General features: G+C 41.9%; 1 protein-coding gene across 1 annotated transcript in view; it reads left to right on the top strand.

The window, feature by feature from the left end:
- Positions 1–5,872: 5,872 nt before the first annotated feature.
- kst (spectrin beta chain, non-erythrocytic 5 kst) overlaps positions 5,873–25,241 on the top strand; it is a 242,070-nt gene continuing 222,701 nt past the window's right edge. The window contains exon 1 of the mRNA XM_045767218.2: positions 5,873–6,146. The gene's annotated coding sequence lies outside the window, so the exon portion shown is untranslated. The remainder of the gene's footprint in view (positions 6,147–25,241) is intronic.

The following is a 25,241-nucleotide window of genomic DNA, read 5'->3' as shown; positions in this document are numbered from 1 at the left end:
ATCCTAGATCGGGAAAGTTTCTCTTTGGGAATTACATTGATTTAGCAATTTCCTGATAATGTTTATTGTCTATTGTGACACATTAGGAAGTAGGCCTACAGTTTTTCATTCATATATACGATTCTGAGCATCAGAAAACTGCTGTTGTCGAACGCTTTTGTGTACGATTTGACTATTCCCCCCTTTCACTATGACGGTTCTTGTTAAGTCAAAATTAGTCATCCCTGACCTTGGTGGGTTCTTTTATCGAGCTGTGACAGTTTCTAGTTGGTTTCGGTAAATCACTGCAGCTGACAGTCATTCCCACTAAGCTTTTGGTGAATTTCAAAAGAATCATTTTGGTGTGTGCAAGGTCCTGCTGTGTTGTGAAGCATGAGCTGGTGGCACTAAGAGCAGGAAGCTCTGTAATGCTTCACGGTCGAGGGTCCTGGCCATTAATGCTCTTATAATACCTAGGAAGAGGAATTGTGTCTGGTGAATATAATTATATTATGGTTTCTTGCTAAACTTTATGAACAAGTATAGCTGATGCATCTGAACACGCATGGTAGTCGATCACTCTGTAAGAGTGAAACTTTTGGATCAGGATTGAAGGCATGGGTGGCAGGGGATTGCTGGCGTGGGTAGGGAGGAAATGGCTTGTTTTTCCTGCGTGTTCTTCCCTACTTCCTCTCACATGGAACAGTTTGCGTGAGAGTTACATCATATTATTGTTTATTAAACCCCCTGTAACGATATAAAATTTGCCGAGGGTAATTGATTTGAGATAATTACGAAAGCTGACTCATTTAAGTGAAATTTCAACAATTGCGTGAAGCTATATCAGTTAAGTGAAGTTAATTCAATTAAGTGATTCTGACTCAATTAAATAAAGCTGAAGCTAATTCATTTACGCGAAGCTGACTCATTTAAGTTAAGTTGACTAGTGCATGAGCGCACGATATATACTAGTTTGAAGTTAAACTAAATTATATTATCGTGTGGAAATTACTGTACTTATCCTTGTAATATTGTTTATTATAGTCTAAATTTCAAGGAGATACAACCTAAATTCAATTATATTAATTCAAATAAAATAATTTTTATATTCATACTAAATAAGCAACCCGGCAAAAATAGTACTTAGCATTTTGACGTATAAATCCCCTATGGTCAAAACCTGATGCACTAGATACCATCGCGACTCGCAAAATTGACATGATGCCCCATTTTCTATTCGTGGGTCCTCGGTTAGGTTAGGGTCAGGCAATTTAGTACACCCTTTTAGTGACGCTGTGAACACTGGAGAAGACGGATTGAAATAAGAGCCTAGTCGGGGGCGTCTTAAGACATGTGTGTTAGCTTAATCGGTAGTCATAAGGAAAATCCAGTAGTAAAAGATTACAATATTTAGCATATGTTATTAGGTAGCCAAATCTTAAAATACAATACTGCAGCATATGAAGTAGGAACCAAGAAGCCTCTTCTAGTGAGTCTACCAAGGAAGATTTTAATGTATGACAAATATATATACATAATCTGATTCAATAATACTTCGCTGGGTGGGCCAATTCCTGCAACATTCGTGCCTGAAATTCATCGGCTAATAATTAAGTCAGCTACAGCAGTTAAACTGAAGTTATAATGTAATACACACAGGCAGAACAGCCTCGTCCGCGGTTTTCACCACACAGCATGACCAAGGACGCCTCGCCTCAATTACTCATCACCGCGTTTATCAAACATCACAAAAGTCGAACAAAACACCAAGAGGATATATGGGAAATTTCTCAAATTAACAAAAAAAATTGCGATCTCAAAATTAGAAAGCGTTTAACTTTAGTGGGTTTTTTTCTTCACGGTTTGGGGCGGCTGCAGTGCTCAATGTCTACACAGTGGAACATGGCGCTGACCTTCACAACTGTTCTTCTCTACAGTGGAACATGGCGCCAACCTCCACCACTGTTCTCCAAAGTGGAACATGGCGCTAATCTTCACCACTGTTCTCCACCGTACTTAATAGTCTAGCCCTAGACAGCACTGAGTACCAACACAGAAATGTTCGTGAAATATATATATATATATATATATATATATATATATATATATATATATATATATATATATATATATATATATATTATATATATATATATATATATATATATATATATATATATATATATATATATATATATTTTCATATATATATATATATATATTGGTGTATACTGGCAGCAGGTTTTCTTTCAAACATGTTTCATTGAATATGACCGCATATTCTGTATTTATTATTTTCTGGTTTAGGGCTTCTATCCATCTAACTATTTTCTTAGCATCAGGGCTTAATTGAAATAGGAGTTCTCCAAAACTCATTTTCGTACTTTTAAGGTGAAGAAAAGAAGTGATTTACTATAGAGTGTATTACACTTATTTGTATAATTTGCACGACGTTTCGAACCTCCATGGTTCATTCTCAAGTGAACAGATCTTACAATACTAGTTGATTTTATACCCGCATTAGGTCAGGTGATAATACAATGAAGGTGAAAACATGGGGGGATACATAAGGGATAAACATAGGGGCTGCAGAAGGCTTATTGGCCCATACGAGGCATCTCCTATCTAAACACAAAGATTAATCCAGTGTAATTGGCCTGTTATGTTGGACATTGTCTTCTGTGTTGGCATCGATATGTTCTTGTCAGGACAAGACAAGAACATATCGATGCCAACACAGAAGACAATGTCCAACATAACAGGCCAATTACACTGGATTAATCTTTGTGTTTAGATAGGAGATGCCTCGTATGGGCCAATAAGCCTTCTGCAGCCCCTATGTTTATCCCTTATGTATCCCCCCATGTTTTCACCTTCATTGTATTATCACCTGACCTAATGCGGGTATAAAATCAACTAGTATTGTAAGATCTGTTCACTTGAGAATGAACCATGGAGGTTCGAAACGTCGTGCAAATTATACAAATAAGTGTAATACACTCTATAGTAAATCACTTCTTTTCTTCACCTTAAAAGTACGAAAATGAGTTTTGGAGAACTCCTATTTCAATTAAGCCCTGATGCTAAGAAAATAGTTAGAGGGATAGAAGCCCTAAACCAGAAAATAATAAATACCGAATATGCGGTCATATTCAATGAAACATATATATATATATATATATATATATATATATATATATATATATATATATATATATATATATATATATATATATATATATATATATATATATATATATATATATATATATATATATATATATTTATTTCTGTGTTGGTAGTCAGTGCTGTCTAGGGCTAGACTATTAAGTATACCAACACTATACAGAACAAAAAACAATGGCTACAAATTGGATGAATTGTGATTCAGAAAAAGACTTGAGTAAATACTGGGTTGGAAATTAGGTTGCTGTTTTATGGAACAAATTACCGGGTACAATAATGGACGTGGGTCACTGGATTACTTCAAGAGTAGGTTAGACATATGTGATTTGGTCAGGTATAAATATGAGCTGCGTGAGGCTCATATTTATTTCTTGCTTTTCTTGCCAAAATTTCTTGCTACTAAAGGTCACAATAACCTGGCATGTGGTGAGAAGAACCTGCCCAGGTCACAGAAAGCAAAGGCAGCTTCTTATTGCTGTGTGGAATGTGAGAGGAAATATCAGGAATGGAAGTTGGAAGAGATAAATGTATTTAAGTTCGATGAGCTGGGTAATCCTAGGCAAACATAAAAGGAAATAATGAAATGAAGAATAAAGCGAATATTGTAAGAACAGGACCGAAAGAAAATAATAGAAATATGGAGAATAAACAGTAATGTGGGGCAATAAATAAATAAAAGACCCAGAAATCATGTTCACTTAGCAGTAATTAGGTACATGGAATTAGACAAGGTGTGGGTTGCATGGTGAGGTAGGTCAACAGTTGGCCAAGGCTTCAGGGCAACCTCGAGCAGGCTATAAGGCTTCCTGTCTCCGACCATGGTTGATTGATTGATTGATTTATTATGCACCCCATACCCATCCCCTGGGCGGTGGTGAAAAGGGTTATAGAGGCACATAATGGGTTCAGGAATTGGGCCCGACCATGTCAAAAAATATTTAGGTTAGGTTAGGTTGGTAAGCAAATTTTACTTCAAATTAAACTAAATATTTCATCTGGGTCATTAAACTAAATATATTTATATATCCAAAGGATTTTTTGCGAAGTCCGGCTTATTAGGCAACTATGGCTATTAGGTACTATATACAGTATTTCGCCAATTTGGTCTGGTGTTGGGCTTCAGACCCGTCAACCTCAGAGGGGCTATTAAGGCCACAAAAGTGCTGAATCATATCAATACTAATATACCAGCACGTATAGTACTGTAGTTCTGGTTACACCTCTAACCAGATAATTGATGCAGTGAAAGATATATACTGTATTCATTGAGAGATGTACCTTGCTTCTCGATGTATATACACCGAGTGCTGACTTGAGTCCTGAACTGTGTATGCTTGCTGGTTAGTCACACGTTTGGTGGCCTTAATAACCCTCCAGAGTTTGATAGGCCTTAACAACCTTACAGAGGTTGATAGGCCTTAATAACCTTGCAGAGGTTGATAGGCCTTATAATCCTCAAAATGTTGATAAGCCTTATTTATCCTTCAGAGGTTGATATACCTTATTTACCCTACATAGGTTAATAGGTATGAATAACCCTCCAGATGTTGATAGGCTTGAATACCAATCCAGTGGTTGATAGGCCTGAACAAGCCCCCAGCTTTCTGTCCTTGTCGAGGCCACTAGATAAAGATAGTGACCGTCAGGTAAATTCCAGCTCATCCTCCTGTTTTGGCAGTACTTATAGTAACGATGAGGACCATAGTATATATACCGACGTACAGTACAACAAAATTAGAAAGTTCAAATCGCCACTATTGAGTTGGACAAACCGTAAAATTATTTTCTATGTTGCAAAGACAAATTAAACTAACCTAGCCTAACCTTCCTAGGCCTAATACACGGTATCTGAGGCCTAATATAGTACATATGTGTACTATTCTAGGCCTAAGAATATTTAAATATTTTTGGGTTTCATTTTTTCCCGACTACAAAGTGAATAGTACAAAGTTCTAGTATGTAATTGCTTAGAACGGCAATCTTTGTACTATGGCGCACATAGTTACAAAAACTACTATCTAAACAGGAGAAAGGTTGGTAAATTCAGGTAAATAACCCCTCCAAATGTTGATAGGCATGAATAACCCTCTCTATAGAGGTTGATTGTTCTTAATAATGCTCTAAAGACTGATAGACCATAAAACCTTCCAGAGATTGATAGGCTTTATTAACCCTGCAGAGGCTGATAAGCCTTAAGCCCAACACCAAAACAATTACAGTACAGCAAAGGCATTCCACTTCCGTCTCAATATGTTGGGAAAGTGTTGACGTTTATAGAAAACAAATTGCTAGTTATATTAACAACTGGAATCCAGTTATTCCTTTTGTTTGGCTAAAAACTTAGTTCATTCAACTATCTTTACGATGTAAATATTAACAGTGCATGCATAAATAATATATCTAACTGAACTATTATTGTTTCAATTTGAATTTTGTATATTGTGAACCACCCACAGTACGACATTTTTCCAGCGTGTTGCCCCCCTAAGCTAAATATTTCATGGAAAGTCCAATTCTCTCCCTTAATGCTTCTAAATAAGTTTCACCCATTTAGTAAATATTAATCGATTGTAGAAAATATGATTTAAACAGTTTAGAAATGGGTAAAGTCTTCGGAATGGTCAAAATAATGGGGGTGGAAAATGGACTAGTCGGTGTCGCGCGGAGAAGGACCGGACTGACGGGCGGATTTGCGCGGTAACTTCAGTTGAGGCACAGTTGAGGGACTAAGCTGTGCCCCGCTTCTCTGCACCTGTAGATTAGAAGTGTGAAACGACCTCCATTTCACTGGATTAACCTACTCGAGGGTGAAGTGTATCCGAGTCGATGAGCGGAGTGCCATATTGGGCGTGAATACCGGTGTGTTATAGTGTGAGAAAGCCTGGGAATACTGAGCCTTGGGGAAGGAGAAGGAGGTGGTCGTCTCAACCTACTTGACGAGGGCCCATGCGGGTCACCCCACGTCTCTCAGAGTTAGAAAGGTGAGTCACAAGGAGCACTTGGTGGCTCCTGTAGCTTGTGACACGGAGCCTTGGTACCTGTGTGGGAGGGAGGGAGGTGTGTATGTGTGGGGAAGAGGAAGGCTGGTGTGTGTGTGTGTGTGTCGGCATTCATGTCGCCGCAATCGATCAAGGTCTGTGGCATGAATTCCAGGCTGGTTACGGAGGCAGGGAGAGGGGGGATGGGTATGTGGGGAGGGGGACTGGGTATGTGGCGTGAGGGAGAGGGGGGATGGGTATGTGGCGAGAGGGAGGGGGACTGGGTATGTGGCGAGAGAGACTGGGTATGTGGCGAGAGAGACTGGGTATGTGGCGAGAGAGACTGGGTATGTGGCGAGAGAGACTGGGTATGTGGCGAGAGAGACTGGGTATGTGGCGAGAGAGACTGGGTATGTGGCGAGAGAGACTGGGTATGTGGCGAGAGAGACTGGGTATGTGGCGAGAGAGACTGGGTATGTGGCGAGAGAGACTGGGTATGTGGCGAGAGAGACTGGGTACGTGGCGAGAGAGGGAAAGAGGACTGGGTATGTGGCGAGAGAGGGAAGAGGACTGGGTATGTGGCGAGAGGGGGAGAGAGATTGGGTATGTGGCGAGAGAGGGAAGGGGGATGGGTATGTGGCGAGAGAGGGAAAGGGGATGGGTATGTGGCGAGAGGGGAAGGGGGATGGGTATGTGGCGAGAGGGGAAGGGGGATGGGTATGTGGCGAGAGGGGGAGAGAGATTGGGTATGTGGCGAGAGGGGGAGGGGGACTGGGTATGTGGCGAGAGGGAGAGACTAGGTATGTGGCGAGAGGGGAAGGGGACTGGGTATGTGGCGAGAAGAGAGAGACTGGGTATGTGGCGAGAGGGGGAGAGAGACTGGGTATGTGGCGAGGGGGAGGGGCAAGGATATGTGGCGAGGGGGAGGGGCAAGGGTATGTGGCGTGAGAGGAGGGGGAGGGGCAAGGGTATGTGGCGTGAGAGTGGAGGGGGGAGAGACAAGGGGTATGTGGTGAGAGTGGAAGGGAGTGGGATGAATATGTGGCTGGTGATGGCATGTTGTGGGAGAGAATTTGACAAGGTAAGTTTATTTTTGTATCGCTCATCAACAGAATAGGTTACCAAACCCCAGAATCCGTTTAATTCGGAATTACAATTGATAAACCTTTTGATTGGACAAGTGTGCATTCCTCAAAAGATGGTGCTAGAAGTATGTGTATAGGCCTAGTCTGGGAAGAGACAAGTAGTGGATCTGATGTGATCGGTACAGGCCTTAATTGTGGAGGACACTGATTAATTATAGTAAAATTGGGAAATTTTTGTAACCGAAAATTGGATCTGTAGATGGATTTCATGTCCTCTAAAGGCCTCTATTTCCATAAGTGATTATTTCTCTGGCATTTAATACATTATTTATTAAATTATCTGCACTGCGATATCTCCAAACATGAAATTATGGATTATAAAGTAATGTGTAATCCATAATTTGGATTACATTATAAATTATTCTTATCTGCACTGCGATATCTCCAAATATGAAATTATGGATTACAAAGTGATGTAATAGGCTAATTATCATGTAAATACATAAATGACTTGCATTCTACGCATGTACTTCATGTATTGATTATTCCTTGATTTCTCTTGGATAAGAGAACTCGGGAATTATTCACAAGTTGGACAAGCCTATTGGGGAAGGGCAAAGTTACATCCCGTTAGTGTACGAAACTCTTAGCTTATGTATGTATACATTAAACCTAATGGCCGAAATTTGATGACGGTTAATAGTGTGTACAAGTTCATTCAATAAAGTTGGAAGGAAAATTTGAAAGTCCATATCAATTAAATTGAAATATACATTGTCATTGAACATAATATAAATCCATTAAGATATTTTGAACCTGACTGAACGACTAGAGTGAGCGTAACCAACAGTGTTTGATTAAAAAGAACTTTAGACGGAGAGAAGAGAGGCTGCTGGTCTGACATTTACTGTGTAGCCTTGAGGAAGGGGGCGTGCCGCAGTGCCCGCCACAGACAGTGTTACCCGTTCTCTGCTCTCGTTAAAGTTCATGACAAAGGGTACATATTTGCCGACTGTTGTCAGTTCCACAGTTATAGCTCATGACAAAAGGTGCCTATATTCTTTATCAGTTTTCCCGTTAAATTGAAGTTTCATAAAGGGTGAATTTATTCACTTACCCGGTAATTCATGAAACGGTTAAACATCACCATCCAGCCCCTACGACAGACTGGAAATCACCACCAGCAGTCGGTACCAGTAGGGCTTCAAAAGATGTAAATAGGTTGGTCTTATATTGCATATGGATAACTAGTAACAGAACAGTCGAAGGAAAATAAATCTTCATTCATAAATGATAGTTATAGTGTTTTTATTGTGATAGTGATATTTATAGTGATTTTATAGTGATAGTTATAACGTTTAAACAATCTGAGAGTGCTATTCCGTAAAGGGAAACGAATATCCTGGTTTAAGAACCCCTACTAGCTGATGGTTGAATATAGCAAGTCGAGAACTGTGAACCCCAACGATGCAATATCGGGGGTCTGTCCTGTTGATCCTCACTTGGACTTGGCCTAAGCCATAAGTTACAAGCTGCAGTTAATGTGTAACAATTTAAACACAGTGCATGAATAATAAACTGTATTAATAAACTTTTAATGTACTGTATATATTTTGACTACGCATCATTTTTCTCTGGGGGTGATGTTTCACACCCCAATGAAAGTGAGTAACTGGGTAATGATTGTGGATCCTCAGATCCTCCACACCACTGTGTCGTGTGCGTTCGTGCCATTCGTCCGTCTCCAGATTTGTTTCATTTCGCTCATTGTTCTGAGATTTGTGCATCCACTCGACTTTCTCTTTCAAATACTGTAGGATCACGTCCGGTATTCCTCTCATTCATGTCTAGTCGCATTCTCTACTTCCTCTTGCTCATTTTACCGCGTTCTTCCCCCTCCCCCTTATTATTGCCGTGTTTTCTGATTTCCCCTTATTATTTCCGCCTACTTACAATTAGTGTTTTCTACTTTGTCTCCGTACTGTTGTGTGTTAAGCTTTTCCTCCTTACTATTGCTCTGTTCTCCGATTCCCCCCCCCCCTATTATTGCCGTTTACTTCCACCTTACTATTGTTTTTTTCCCCCCTTACTATTGCCGTGTTTCCTACTTCCCCCCTTTACTGTTGCCGTGTTCTCTACTTTCGTCCTCTCACTGTGGTCGTATTAAATACTTGTATATGTAGTTCACTGTGTTTTGATAACCGTTGCGTCCATATAGTGTTGATTAGAATGGTGCATCATCTGATGATAATCATCTGATCATCTGATCAAAATGATGCAATAATACTTTAGGTTATGAAGATTGCGCGTTTTTTCTTTTCTATATGTTGAACACTGTCTTAATTACCATAATACGAGAAAGCACAACTGATGGCAGCTTATCTGTATGTTAACTAGTTTGTACTTTCTATATTATTTCTTTTATTATAAATATATAATTTGTGTATTGAGATTGAGTGGGATTCCTCGGCAGTTTATTCCTACTTAAATTCATTAGATGTTTACATATATTTACTGCTGGCTAAAGGCCTCCTTCGTATATTTATAAGTGTGGTACCGTTTATCAATGTTGGTCATGAAGCAGCTTGGTCAAACCCTGGCATTTTTTTCTCACGTTGCAATCGACTCTTCTTCATATTCATATGTACCCGTACCTACTTTCCCGCTCGTTCACTGGGTGCTCTTAGTTTTATATATTTTCATTCGTGTTGGCAAGAAGTCTTGTTATGAGGTCCAGCTAGACGGAGCGATGTACGTGGTCAGCTATCCCATAATGACTACCCTGACTGGCCCATCACATCGTGTGCGCATCACCCACTATCATTAGCCTGCACTCCAGCTTTCACACAAACGTAATAAGCGTTTGGAGTCTTGTCGAAGATTTTGTTATTCTTAGTAATAACACCTGAAAACTTGTGCTCTCGGTACACAGGTATGCACCTCCCCAGCAGGTGGTTGAACTTAAGGTCTGTGATAGGCTATCTTCGTATCAGGAAGTTATCTTGAGGTGATTTCGGGGCTTAGCGTCCACGCAGCCTGGTCCTCGGCCAGGCCTCCTTTTTGTTACATATCCTCAGGAAGCAGCCCGTAGCAGCTGTCTAACTCCCAGGCACCTATTTACTGGTAGGTGAACAGGTGCATCAGGATGAAAGAAACTGCCCATTTGTTTCCGCCTCCGCCGGAGATGGAACCCCGGAACCTTAGGACTCCGAATCCAGATCGCTTTCCACTCAGCCGTCAGGCCTCTGGGATTCCTATCCCAGGCTAGGAATAAGTTTGTGATGACCAGCAGCTTGAGCGACTCAAGCTGCTGGTCATCGATTGAGCTTGAGCGAATATTTTCTTGCCTCAGCACATCCAACTGATTGTTCGGTACTGTTAGCAACGGCTGACTTTACCATTGTTCGATACTGTTAGCAACGGCTGACTTTACCATTGTTCAGTACTGTTAGCAACGGCTGACTTTACCATTGTTCGGTACTGTTAGCAACGGCTGGCTTTACCATTGTTCAGTACTGTTAGCAACGGCTGGCTTTACAATGATAGTCTAGTCATTTTATTAAAAGTTTAAACTTCATTAGAAAGAAGTATTCCAAAGAGCAAAATGGTGTCAGTAACGAATTAATTTTGAGTTAATTGGCGGAGTGCACTTATAAAGTAGCAGATCATTCTAGATTTGGGTAGATGCATTAAGAAAGTGGGATATTTTGAGCCATTATGGGGTAGAAGTAGCCTAAGCTACTCTATCCCTTTGAGATGTATTTTTTTCTTGTCTCAATAAACTTACTTGAACTTGAGCCATTTTTTTCAGGTATGTTGTTGTTAAAGATTTGCTACCTGGAACAAAGTTCCAAGTAGCACGGGCTATGGTGAGCCCGTCTCTGGTAAGATTTGTGGTGCAAATCAGGGTAAAGTTATGTCACCAGGATAAGCGGAACTGTTCTGTGGTGAGAAATACAGTAGTGTAGTGAATAATACACATATTGGAATAGAATTCCATGTACATAAAAATGTGTACAGATAATTGTATGCATTTTTTTAAATATTTGCATATGTAAGCTTGCATAGGCTATGTTGACCTACAGCCTGTGCATAAATATGTATTGTGATGGGTTGTGGTATCGCACCTATACTGAACCAAGATGGTATGGCTCTCCCTCACACAAATAAAAATAAATGCTGCTATTGGCCTTGCAGTGTGTTAGTGGCAGGTGGAAACAAATGAAAATCATCAAATAAACAATTTACTGAAATATTAATGAAGATAAATGCCCCCGAAAATACTTTATCATGTAATGCAAAAGTGAACAAGTTAGTATGACCTTAAATGTAAAAATAAACATTTAAGCAATGAATAAAAGCATAAAGATATACTGGTGTACTGAAGACAGCTACCATACCACCATGGCATCAGTCACACGACATTGGCTGGAGGCGGATGACGGGTGAGACACGGTGATCCTAGAGCACTAAGGGAGAGACTGGATCTCCAGGGTGGCGGAGCCTTATATAGTCCGGCGGTGATGACTTGTCCAGTGTCAACGCATCTGGTCAACTAGCAAACTGCTCGTTGTGGCTGGCGGTGCCTTTGTGTTGAGCTGCACCACTGTCAGTTGAAGGCGGCTATGTTTGTGGAGGCAAACTACTGGTTAGCAGAGGCGCCCGGCTTGCCTCTTGAGTCGTTCCAGACCGTTCCAGACCTTGTGGGGGTATGGAGAGGTGGCAGGACTGATGACTCATCTGGGCTGTTGTAGATGTAGACTTCCAGTGTAGAGGTATTGACGGTGAAGGGGAAAGGTAGTTCCACTGCTATGCAGGGGATTCTCGTGACGTATATATGCATAAACACATAAGGGACATAACTGACCGACCCCTCGCAGTGTTCAAGAGAACTTGATAAACCCCTCCAAAGGATTCCTCATCAACCAGGCTGTAACTCATATGTCGGGCTGCGAGCAGCCGCGTTCAACAGCCTGGTTGACCAGTCCAGCAACGAGGAGGCCTGGTTGAGGACCGGGCCGCTAAGCCCCGAAATCATTGCAAGGTAACCACAAGGTAAGGTAACCTTTTGTATACATATTATACACACATACTTAGGCTACAAACTCGCACACGCTCCACACAACTCTTAAATCTACTGAACTGATTATTTCTTTGATGCCATAACAGGTACCTTTGGTTCCAGCATAGTAAACATCCTCCTGTTGAGATAGTAATTATAGTAAGGATGTGGACCAGCGTACAAATATTGACGTAATGGATACTTAAAAGCAGAATTTTGTGAGCACTACTATATAAAACCTATTCCTAACTATCATAGGCCTAATATACTACAGTACATATATGCGTTATGCTAGGCCTGGGACTATTTTAGTTTTTATCTTTATTTTCCCGGACTGTAAAGTGAATAGCACCAAACTTCTAATTGTTTATTGCGTCAGTATATATACACGATGGTCAACTTAATTACAAAAAGTACTATCTAAATAGGGGGATGGGTTGCCATTAATGCAGCCAGGTGGTGGCTGCATGAAACTCCTGAACAGAAGGCAACATATTGCTTAGTCTAGGTTGGCCTCCTTTATCTGTTTCCATCAGAACATGATTTTTAAGTTTTATACTTTCACCCTAGGCTAGCCCTAAATGGGGGAAGTTAGGGCTATATTACGCAGGCAGCTAACCTACGTGTGTGCATGGCGACAGATTTGTAAGGGGAGGCAGGTAAGGAAAATAACGTTCATCTCATATCGTTGTGACGATTCTTTGATACGAAAAAAATATTACTCCCCACAATGGTAATTGAATGAGGTGGTAAACATTATAGGCCACAGACAAGGATAAGGCAGCAGCGAGCCTGAAACCCTTCAAGTTTTCTCCAGCCCTTAGGCTACTATGAAGCTTCGAGGGAGCATTCGACAATGTGTCATAGGTTGTGTTATACAATGGCCAGTCCATGATGATTTATTCTGTTTATAATTTGCTCCCTCAGAAGCATGGATTACTTGGCGGATTATAATTAGGTTGTAAGGACTGTGTTCGAAATATAAGGACTGTTCGTGGTTGTGTTCGAAATATATTCCCCTTACACACAGAAATCACAGCGTGATGTATCAAATGAAATCCACAAGAGCCGTGATGAGGGTTCGAACCTACGTCCGGGATGATCCCAGACGCGCCTTAGTCGACTGCGTCACGACATGGTTAAAAGAATTGCAACCTGTAGTGCTACTGCCCTCACGAGGATCCCGCAGCTTCTCCGAAGCACAAACCGGGGTTTGGGGCATGGGGGAATTGTGTAAAACACCGGTTTGTTCTTCGGAGAAGCTGCAGCATCTTCGTGAGGGCAGTAGCACTACAGGTTGCAATTCTTTTAACCATGTCATGACGCAGTCGACTAAGGCGCGTCTGGGATCATCCCGGACGTAGGTTCGAACCCCTCATCACGGCCCTTTTGTATTTGTTCATATTCCCCTTATCGTCTAGGGCAGAGTGACTAATTTTTTAGTGATATAAATCTGTCCTGTGGAATGATTTTGCTAATTGTATAGCATTATGCGTTCGTAAATCCTATACATTCAACCTTAGCAAGTTTTTATTTTAAATTCTTTGAGGATTGTAATTTATCTAATGCAAACTTTTTAACTGCCAAGTTTTAAGTAATCGTTGATGTGGTAAAATTCACTTACCCGAAATATGCTTGGGTCAAAAATAATATTTTGGTATTGATTTAACACGATCTTGACAAGTTCCTGCGTGTCTCCAAGACAAAATAGCCAACCTGGCCAGGCAGTCAACAGGGAAGCCCGCCCTAGGTCTGGGTCACACTGCACGAGTAGGAAAAAAAAGGTTAAGTTTGGCTACAAGTAGTGCGATGAGAGAAGCAAGGGAAGGGTGGCAGCCTGACATTTATGCCACTTAAAACGTTTGAAAGTGGCGAGTTGCGGGTCGCCGTGTCTCACATGTAGGCCTAGCTTAAGATTGCCATACTCCACCGCAAGTATTTTGCTTATTTACATGTAATCTTCCAGTAGAGATGATTGGTTTCATATAGGCTAAGGTGGGCCTAACAATATTATCAATTCATAACGAGGTCTAATTTAGGCTACCCCAATTCCGCCGTAGATTGTTACTCAATATAGCCTAAGGTTGGGATCCCTATGTAGGTGTGTGGAAGGAGGATCTGTGTAACGGCATATATATACTTGCGAAGTGAGCTTCATCTCATTGACCTCGCCTTATAGTCGCAGGTCCCCTGCTGCATTGGCTCCGACCCTCTTGCAGCTTAATGCCAAGTGTTTGTCAAACACCCTGTTACCATCAACACCAGTATCTTCCTGGTAGCTCTAATGCAGGTTTAGCACCTCGATATAGTCATCCTTTTCAAATGATACCGCTTTTCAACCACGGGAGGGCAGGTGTTGCATCAAGGTGGATTTGACCCAGGGCCTGCAGGGGCCAGAATTAATCGAGCATTAATCAGTCGTGATGGCTTAGTTTTGCTCTTTAAAGTATTTAAAAATAGCTACGAGGGTTGCCTATAATAACAATAGATCTGGAACTTCTATGTAGCGTTTCAAAATCACGTAAATTGTTTAATAAATGACAGAATAAGCCGCGATGATCGAGGAAAGATGCAAAAGTTTAGTAAGTAGGCCCAGATGCTTGATAAATCCTGGCCGTGGTGTGGACCTAGGAGGAGCCTGCATGAGAGGAGCTCAACCCATTACGTCAGAGGTTTTGCTTGCGTGATCGGCACGGCTCAACTACTGCTGCCATTGTGCACGCAACATGCACCAAGTCTATCAGTAACGGGTGTTGCTCTTGCACTCCACTTCTGGCCATTCAGTCGCTTGAAGAAAGTGAACTAGACGTTTATTTTCTCGTCAACGTGTTACATATATTTATTATAGTATGTGGAGCTGCGTGATGCTCCAAGCAACAGCCTGTTGGACCAAGTTATAAACAAGTCAAGCCTTTCCCCGCCGGGCTTTGGGAGTAGAACTCACAGAACCTCCCACTCCAGGTATAAATGTATCGGCAGCTCTAATGTAAGGGGTCCTTGGACCATTCAACTCTTTCTAGCCGAAAAGGTTTAGCTAAGGAAAAAATATTTTGTTTCAACTTAAGTGTTCAAAATTAACAAACTCTTTAACGTTCTGTCCGCTCAGACGCGTGACCCTGTGGTCCCGGGTTCTATCCCGGGCGCCGGCGAGAAACAATGGGCAGAGTTTCTTTCACCCTGATAACCGTTACCTAGCAGTAAATAGGTACCTGGGAATTAGCCTTAACGGGGAGTTAACGGGCTGCTTCCTGGGGGTGGAGGCCTGGTCGAGGACCGGGCCCCGGGGACACTAAGCTCCGAAATCATCTCAAGATAACCCTATCTAGCTCGTAGTTTACTGCCTTATACTGGAAGTCTTTCCTTACCTATTGAGACTGATACACAGCTCGTCCTTAGGTTCTGTTTGAATAGTTATTCGCAATTATTGGCTTTGTGCGAGTTATGTGAGGGGGGAGGGAGGCATGTTACCTGGGGTTAGGGACGGGGGGGGGGGGGGGGGCTGTAACAGGAGACGCAGCTTGTCATTAGAGCCTTCTCCTTCTCTCTCTCGCGCTCTGTGCCACATGGCCACGTCTGTTAGTGTGTGAACTTCGCCACAGTTCACTACGAGAGTTTATATATATATAGTGCCTTCCTAAATCGTGCCTCCCAACACATTGTAATCAACATAATACACAGTAAGTTTATCATTTGTATGGATACCATCACACACATGGTATGGTATACGGTAGGCACATATGGTAGGCTCAGGAATCTGTACACCAGTTGATTGACAGTTGAGAGGCGGGACCAAAGAGCCAAAGCTCAACCCCCGCAATCACAATTAGGTGAGTACATAGGTGTTGTCCAGCAGGATGATCTGGACGAGGCAGCTAAAGTTGTATGTAAGGAGAATGAAATAGTTAATCTAGGTCTTCCAGTCTTTATTGTAAAAACCACACTGCTCTTCAGCCATCCCAAATTTCCTGAAGTAATCATTGACACTGGAACGCACCAGTACACAGGGTTACATGTTTAAAACCGTGAACAGCACGTACGGACAACACAAAACATCCACTAGACATTGTAATTGTCAGAATTAGGCTGGGATATTGATACCTATTGCAGGTGGCTGCAGGTAATGGATTACGGGCTATTCATGCCCATGCGCCACCTCTTGGGTGGCTTAATCTTCATCAGTCGGGTAATGGATTCCCCTCCAGTGGTGAGCATTCCAAATGTGAACTATGTAAATAAGAATCAGGACACTCAAACACCATATCTGTGATTGCCCCGTTATCAGTGATTTCAGACCAAATGGGTACGAGATACTTTGCACTCTGTAACTTCCTCACATACTCACGAATCCTGGAATATATTTTTGTGCTCGACCGAGATTTTTCTAGTGCATGCTATAGCATTTTCATGCCAACGAGATGGACAAGACTTCCATCTCATGTTCTCTCCCAATTTCATATATGAGTAACCATTCTGTGAGATGGATATATTAGATTTTTTTTTTTTTTTTTTTTTTTTTTTTTTTTTTTTTGAGATATATACAAGAGTTGTTACATTCTTGTACAGCCACTAGTACGCGCAGCGTTTCGGGCAGGGCCCTGGAATACGATCCCCTGCCGCGAAGAATCGTTTTTTCATCCAAGTACACATTTTACTGTTGCGTTAAACAGAGGCTACAGTTAAGGAATTGCGCCCAGTAAATCCTCCCCGGCCAGGATACGAACCCATGACAGCGCTCGCGGAACGCCAGGCGAGTGTCTTACCACTACACCACGGAGACTGCTAACTTGAACTGCTAAGACTGCTAAGATGAACTTATAGCTAGTGATCTACACTATGTAACCCTTCATATAGAATAGGGTAGCAGCATATTGCTGTGGAAACCTAAGCTTGTTAATAAAAAAAGTGTCTACTATTTTGTCGGTAGTGGGGAAGAAGAGCAACTAGTCTAAGTAATTGTGTCCGACTTCATGCCGGCAATATCAAAGTTGCGCATGAAGTAAGTATAAGTAAACAATACATAGATTTACTAATTTGGTAGGGGACTTAAGGAAAAGGTGGGTAGTTAAGTGCTGCTTGACTGAATTAATATGGTGGACATTTCATTTCATTTATTATGCACCCCATACTCATCCCATAGCAGGTTGGCGTTGTAATGTTAGTATATCCTGTGGTACATGATATTTCATTTAGGTTCTATAGTGGATACATGTATAGTTCCCCCTTGGTGCTATTTACATAGGCCTACCTTGCCTTGAGGTTACCTTGAGGTGCTTCCGAGGCTTAGCATCCCCGCGGCCCGGTCATCGACCAGGGCTCCTGGTTGCCGGACTGATCAACCAGGCTGTTGCCTATGCCTGTGTTGGTGAAGGGTGAGGGGGGGAGCAGGGAATGTGGGCTTACCCGGTAGCGAAGAGGCGGGGCTATTGATCCCTTAGGACGTCATGGTTTACTGGGCGGTGTGAGGGAATCTTACCTGGTGGTGACCTCTCCAGGAAGGTGCACCCACACACCTGCCTCCGCTCACCTCCTCCTACACCACTTTCCCACACAGAAAATATAATATACAATATTAATTTAAAAATAGTTTTATTTTGCGACATGAAAAGTGCGCAGCGTAGGTACGAACTTTATTGAATAGTTTAATATAAAATTAAAATAAGAATACAATGTAAAGTCAAGCTATTGTTGTAAAGACATTAATGTTACAGGTAGCATAAATTCTCCCCGGTCAAGATTAAACAATGGATAACACGACCTGTGCTCCAGAAACTATAGTACTTTTCAGATGGTTTCTTTGCTATTTCTATCATTTGGTGCTAGCTTGTTACGCTATGCTTTAGTTTACACCCAATTTTTAGAGGCTCCGGGATGTAGTTTACTTATAGACCCAATAGTTCGAAGCATATTCATTGTTAAGACTGTCTCTTGTGTAAATAATATACTGAAATTGTGTAAACGAACTAGACTGAATATACAATCATACATGAATAAAACTTTTGAATGTGAACGCAGAATGCTGACCAATTTCACGTTGGAATTGTATTATATATATACTTTTACAAAGACTAGCAAGAGGTGAAGTTTGTTAGAGGTATCAGCTGGGTTCTTAGTATACGTAAAAGGTGACTTACAAGTGTCCAGTTACTACCTATCCCTTTGCTGTTTAAGTAACCCTTGAAAAGAACTTCAAGTGGAAGTTCCACTTGAAGTTTCTCAAAAAAAAAAAATCTTCTGATTTTTGGTTATGATTGTTCTGAAAGTAATCAGACTCCATTTCAAGGTCTTGGGCAACGTGTACGGGGGACAGTTTAATTTTTACTATGAAGCATATTGTAGGACATTTGCAAACTCAATAAGATTTGGTAGAAGTATTAATGAAGGTGCTTTCATTGCACATAGTTTTTAATGTTGATTTTGCATTAGTGTACTGTATACACATTTGATTCATTGCGACCACTATTTGTTCACAAAATTTCCAGTTTAGTCAAGTTTATTCTCTTCTGCACCAATAACAATTTATTAAGTTTAGTGTCGGAAAGAACCTCCGAAGCTAGCTGGCTTTTCTCGAGTAAATGGAAGTTATATGCGATATGGATGTTAGTGGATGCAGTATGATTTATTTATCTACTGGAATGAGCATTATAATCGGTGACCACCTCACCTCGTCCACACCATATATGAAACAACAATTTATCTCTTAGTTTTGTTAGGTTAGGACAAGTTGGGTCTATTAAATAAAAAGTAGGGATGGCCATCTATAATGATTCGTCCTATTATGTATGGTCATCCCTGTATATTTTTTAACCTAACCAAACTAGGAGATTAATTTTCATATATGGTGTGGACGAGGTGAGGTGGTGACTGATTATAATGCGCATTCCAGTACAGATATTAAATCATACTGCATCCACTATCATAAAAGTCAAACATACAAGCCCAAAAGTCAGAGTGGGTTCACTCCTAAACAAACTAACTACTACATATCACATAATTTCCATTCACTCGAAAGAAAAGCCAGCTAGCTGGAGGTTCTTTCTGATACTAAATGTAATGAATTGTTATTGGTCCAGAACAAGGTGGCCGTAGGAGAGGGAATCAGTAAGAGTAAGAATTCGTCTTGGATTCAAATATCCACGAAGATTCCGGATGGAAATAGCGGAGCAGCGGTGTTGCAGAATCTGTGGCGAGAGTGACGGACCACCTTGATCACTACCTGAGAGAATGTGAACATCTAAGAGTCATTAGAAATGTGTGGAATAATAAACCCCACATTGAGTAAAGAATATTTGTCAAATATAAATACTCTTCCTAAAAGATTCCCCCATTTTGCACCAGCAAGATAACGTAAATGTCAGGAGTTGATAAATGTTAATCTTGTTTGATAAGCTGTTCACTTGAGGCAGTTAAGCAAGTCCCAGCTGTGTCTGGGTACAAGTGACAATAAACCACCCGGCAGGTTTTATTCCTATTGGGGAGTGTTGTACATGCTGCTATGGTGGTATGTTCACTCACAGGATCAGTGGCGCTGCCCAATAAACTCGCCCCTCGGGGCAAAATTAAAAAAAAAGGTAGGGATGACAGAGTACCTGACCTTGCGGTTATTTCTAGGATAAACGTCCCCGTGGCCCGGTCAGAGGCCAACCAGGGGGCCTGGTTCAACCAGTCTCTTGAACGCGGCTGTTCGCAGCCCGACATATGAATCACAGCCGGGTTAACCGGGTATCCTTTGAGGGTGTTTATCAAGTTCTCTCTTGAACATCTTGAGAGTAGAGCAACTTCCTTTCTCAGGTCTTAAACAGTACTGTGGAATAAGGTCTCGTACCGCAGCTGGACGTCAGACGTAGCAAGAGCCTGCAGGTTATGGACACATACAGGAGTTTCATTAATCAGACCGAGTTTACTAAAACTGAACTTGATTAAATAACTACTCGCCTATACATAAAAGAGGAAGGAGTATTACGTTAACTATTTGGTTGATAGTTTGGTTACTATTTGATAACTGTTAGATCACAGGCAAGAGATAAATAAAGCATTCTTTGTCGGTCATTACAAAACTCCGTTTTTACAGTTAACAGTACAGTACTTGGAACACTAGATCATAACACGACACTGTATAATGATACTTGGATTCAGTTAAAAGTTTGACAAATGACAAACATTTTCTGTTCTCTTAAAAAAAATGCAACTGGGGAATGCATATTTGTAATGTATGGATGTATATACGTGTATATGTAAATTTAAACGAAACCTACGCACTTTTAGGCTACTAATGTCGCCGAGAGATAATATACCCCCAATCACAAATTATACATGTACGATCAGTGCTAGAGTATGGAGACCCACATCAAAAACGCCAAAGGATGATTGAGAAAGTATAGAGGTAGGAGGTAGACTAATGTGGGGGATATATGGCTGACGCACAACTGAAGGTCAGATACACAGCTATACACACAACGTGAGACTGATACGGAGGGCAACCGTTAACTTGACAGAGTTAGCGTTGTGCAGACAACGGAGAGAAGAGGCAACTAGCATGTCTACACGTGACTCAGCGTGTTTGATTGGCACTCGCGTTTGTTTGCGTATGCCTCGAGGCCCCTCTAAAGTGCCGAGGGGCAACTGTGGCACCATATTACGTGATCATGGCATCACCGGCAGTGCTAGCGGTCTGGAGTCAACCACCGTATCTTTGATCTCGAGATTTATCCAAAGACAGTCGTACCCAAGACCATTGAACAAAACTAATCATTACAAATTTAGGTAAATTACCCATTAGCACTGATGTTGAAGTACATTAGAGCCGACATAAGGGCCTGCTGGCAGTTGCAAGCAACAGCCTGTTAGGCTCGGAGACTCTCCAAGTAAGCGCCAGCAGGTACGTGGCTGGGTTATATAGAATCTTTTTATAAACGTCGATCCCCTGCTGAAGCCTAATGTCCTTAGTTCTAGCTAATTATCATACTCTTGCCTCCACATTTTCACTTCACTAACATTACAACCGTGAATTAGTTCCCAGTATATTAATTAACTCTATTTTATCTAGTGGTTTTGGAGCCTTATTCCAGGCTTATTAATTTGACATTATAAATAGCTAGGTTTTCCCTAACTTAGGCTGCTCTTGTGTTAAGTAGCGAGGAAGTGTGAGTGCATCGTTGAGTTAGTGTTGTTCAGAGTGGTAGAGTGATGCTCAAGTCTGTGACTACGCGAAATGAGTGAGTGATGGAGCCATACTAAAATTAAAGATTCCTATACCGATTCCACTATAAATCAAGATTCTGATTCTTTTAAAAAATACACTGTAGGTTGGATACATATTTTTCAGAAAATTTTCGCATTTTAGTTTGGAAAATTAAGGATTTACATTCTAGATTTCTGAAAAAAAATGCTCGATTCTTTAGATTCTCGATACTGGTTCAGTTTAGTCGTCCCATTCCTTGAATTAAGTTCTGCTGTTTAGCCTAGCCTTTACACCGCCTTTAGAGTTTATTTTTGGTGTTGAGCTTTGGACAGCCAGCCACACGTCCACTCCACGTTTATAAATCCACTGCTAGGGATTTATAAAAATAGTATAGGCAGTTCTCAGTTTTTACGTTATAGTTTTGTGTTGGCTACAAACATGGACATGTACTCATTTTGGTACTTTTTTTTATAGGAGCTATAAAATGTAGGGTTCTTTCCGCGCCGCGGCTTTTTTGTAGGCTTTTTTTTTCTTTACGCTCCGCCCCATCTTGTGGGATATTTTTCCGCTCCCCCTTTCCTCTTGTAGGCTTTTTTTTTTTGCGCCCTCCTTCATGTAGGTTTTCCCCAAGTTGTAACCTGGTGGCTCTGTAGAAGAGGAGTGCTGGAGTGTGTTGTGTAGGAACAATCAGGAAGTGTCAGTCACGGACCTGCATCGCGTGCCGCCGCCGCCGCCCCCCCCCCCCGGCGGCGGCGGCGGCGGGCCTCAGCTCGGCCGCTCGCTCACTCCCGCCATTATTTCCCCCCTTTAATATAAATAACTTGACACGTTTCATTGTGTTAGTGACCTATGATGCGCTATACATTACAGCATGTATGATAACTCGGTGTAATTACCTCTTGATAATGAAAATGTCGGCAGGAAGTTGAGAATAGCTTAAGACGGAAAGTTTTGCATTCACAAAAGGAAATGATCGCCAGTTTTCAGTTTGGTGGACGTGAAAAAGTGTTTAATAATGCTACTGCAGGCTATGTCTACTTTTACGTCTTGTTGAAACCCAATCAGTCTGACTGTTTCGGCTCTTGACTTCGTGTGGAATTTTTCATATACCAAAGTCTCAATGACGCTAATTTGCTTATTCCTACTTGGGTATAGAAAGAGACGCCCCTTTTAGGTCTAGGGAACTTGGTATCTTTAGAGACACTTAATATGAAGTTTACCAAATAGTTTACAAACATGGTGTGTAACCTAAATAGTTGGTGTAATTACCGTATCTTGAGATGATTTCGGGGCTTTAGTGTCCCCGCTGCCCGGTCCTCGACCAGGCCTCCACCCCCAGGAAGCAGCCCATGACAGCTGACTAACACCCAGGTATCTATTTTACTGCTAGGTAACAGGGGCATAGGGTGAAAGAAACTACCCATTGTTTCTCGCTAAGTCTAGGCCTATAGGGTTTAATTTGTCTGAACTTGTAACTTTTATTCCTGGGGATTTAAACTAACAATTATTTTCCAGGTATTTTCAATGTTCGTAAATTTTCATAAAATTGTGTAAATGAAGTAGCGTCAGTTCCCCGTGTATAACAGTTTGCTTCAGTTCCTATTTCCCCAGGTAGTACAACGAGCTCTGTAGATTCTGAGAACCATAATTGTTGGCTGAACAGAACACAGTGTTAACACTGATGTAGTCGAACCAATTGCCAGCAAACATTGCAAACAATGTCCTGAAAAAAAAATCCTTAGAGGCGAAACATTATATACAAATAAGTATTTGCTACCTTATAAATGTCGCCATGAGAAAGAAATCCTGATTTGCATCTTGGCAAATATAGTACAAATGAACACAAATATGGTGTCAAACATGCGGTACATAGCTTAAACATTTCTGGGTTTAGTAGACCAATGGGATCATGGAGGTTATCTTGAGAGGTTATCTTGAGATGATTTCGGGGCTTTAGTGTCCCCGCGGCCCGGTCCTCGACCAGGCCTCCACCCCCAGGAAGCAAGCAGCCCGTGACAGCTGACTAACACCCAGGTACCTATTTTACTGCTAGGTAACAGGGGCATAGGGTGAAAGAAACTCTGCCCATTGTTTCTCGCCGGCGCCCGGGATCGAACCCGGGACCACATGATCACAAGTCCAATGTGCTGTCCGCTCGGCCGACCGGCTCCTTGGAGCCGGTCGGCCGGCTTGACAATATGGAGGGATGGCCTGTCGGCCGGCCGGCAGGCTTGACAATATGGAGGGATGGGGGAGACATTTGAGAATTCAGTAATGCCATGAACTTAGTAGCCACAATGTCTTGTTCTGGAATCTGGTGAGTCTCCAAGATACAGAAGAGGTTTGGTGGTCTTGAAGAAGCATTTAGATAGATTCTTGCAAGAAGTGTCGGACCAACCAGGCTGTAGTGGATATGTGGGCCTGCGGGCCGCTCCAAACAGCAGCCTGTTGGACCAAGTTATCACAAGTCGAGGGCCGGGCTCGTGTAGAACAACTCTTGGAACCCTCTCCAGGTATGCTCCAGGTACACACACAACTTGACCGGACAAGTTCAGTTCGTACGTCTGATACCATACTACTTGTGTAAAGGAAGAATGTATATGTTTATCTCTCAATGTTTGGTAATATGTTTATTGTTTGTGATGTGTGTCTATGTATGTATTAACACGATGTACTGAACGGGGTGAGAATAACTTGAGCTACCTCATCCCTTTGTGTGTATTTTACCTCAATAAAACTTATTTGAATTCAGTTCGGCACGTTAGTGGCGACAAGTTCTAAACAGAGCTAACTGAAGTTTATTAGGTTACGTTGACTTTACAGCTTGGTAAGTCGCATCGTACTCAAGACGGTTCGCCTAACCCACCGGAGCCCAAGATAATATACATCCTAACCTAATAATATATACGGCTTTAACAATCTTAAAACTATTTTGGAAGAATCGTCTTAGATTGTCACAGCCCCGTGCATAGTAGTGATGACACATGCTCGTGACAATATTAATTTAATTGGAAAATAAATTTCCATTTTGAATTGCGTCGATATTTGGCCGTAGCGCATACGAGCGAAAAGCGACGTATTTTGTAAGAGGACTGGTTGAGCTTCAGCTTCATGATGCAGCCTCTCTAGTGTTGACAAGATTATCATCAAAGTGCTGTCGAGGTGGTGGTGGTTCAAATAGCCTCGGCTATCACCACATTTTGTACGGTCACTGATGGTCAAGTGGTCGCAGCCTTGCCACTGTTGACAACGACCCTGTGTGTGTTACTGGCTTCGCATAAATGTAAAAAAAATACCATTCTTATGTATTCCCACCAACCCATTGCACCTTCTTGCAAATATTATTATTATTAAAGTGATTTATTACATTGGCCGACCTGTTGAGCGCTGATCAGATTACGTGGCCGCACTGGCCGACCTGTTGAGCGCTGATCAGATTACGTGGCCGCACTGGCCGACCTGTTGAGCGCTGATCAGATTACGTGGCCGCACTGGCCGACCTGTTGAGCGCTGATCAGATTACGTGGCCGCACTGGCCGACCTGTTGAGCGCTGATCAGATTACGTGGCCGCACTGGCCGACCTGTTGAGCGCTGATCAGATTACGTGGCCGCACTGGCCGACCTGTTGAGCGCTGATCAGATTACGTGGCCGCACTGGCCGACCTGTTGAGCGCTGATCAGATTACGTGGCCGCACTGGCCGACCTGTTGAGCGCTGATCAGATTACGTGGCCGCACTGGCCGACCTGTTGAGCGCTGATCAGATTACGTGG

Source organism: Procambarus clarkii, chromosome 89 (genome assembly GCF_040958095.1).
Source record: "Procambarus clarkii isolate CNS0578487 chromosome 89, FALCON_Pclarkii_2.0, whole genome shotgun sequence".
Lineage (NCBI taxonomy): Eukaryota > Metazoa > Arthropoda > Malacostraca > Decapoda > Cambaridae > Procambarus > Procambarus clarkii.
This window is presented reverse-complemented; position numbering and strand designations above follow the sequence as displayed.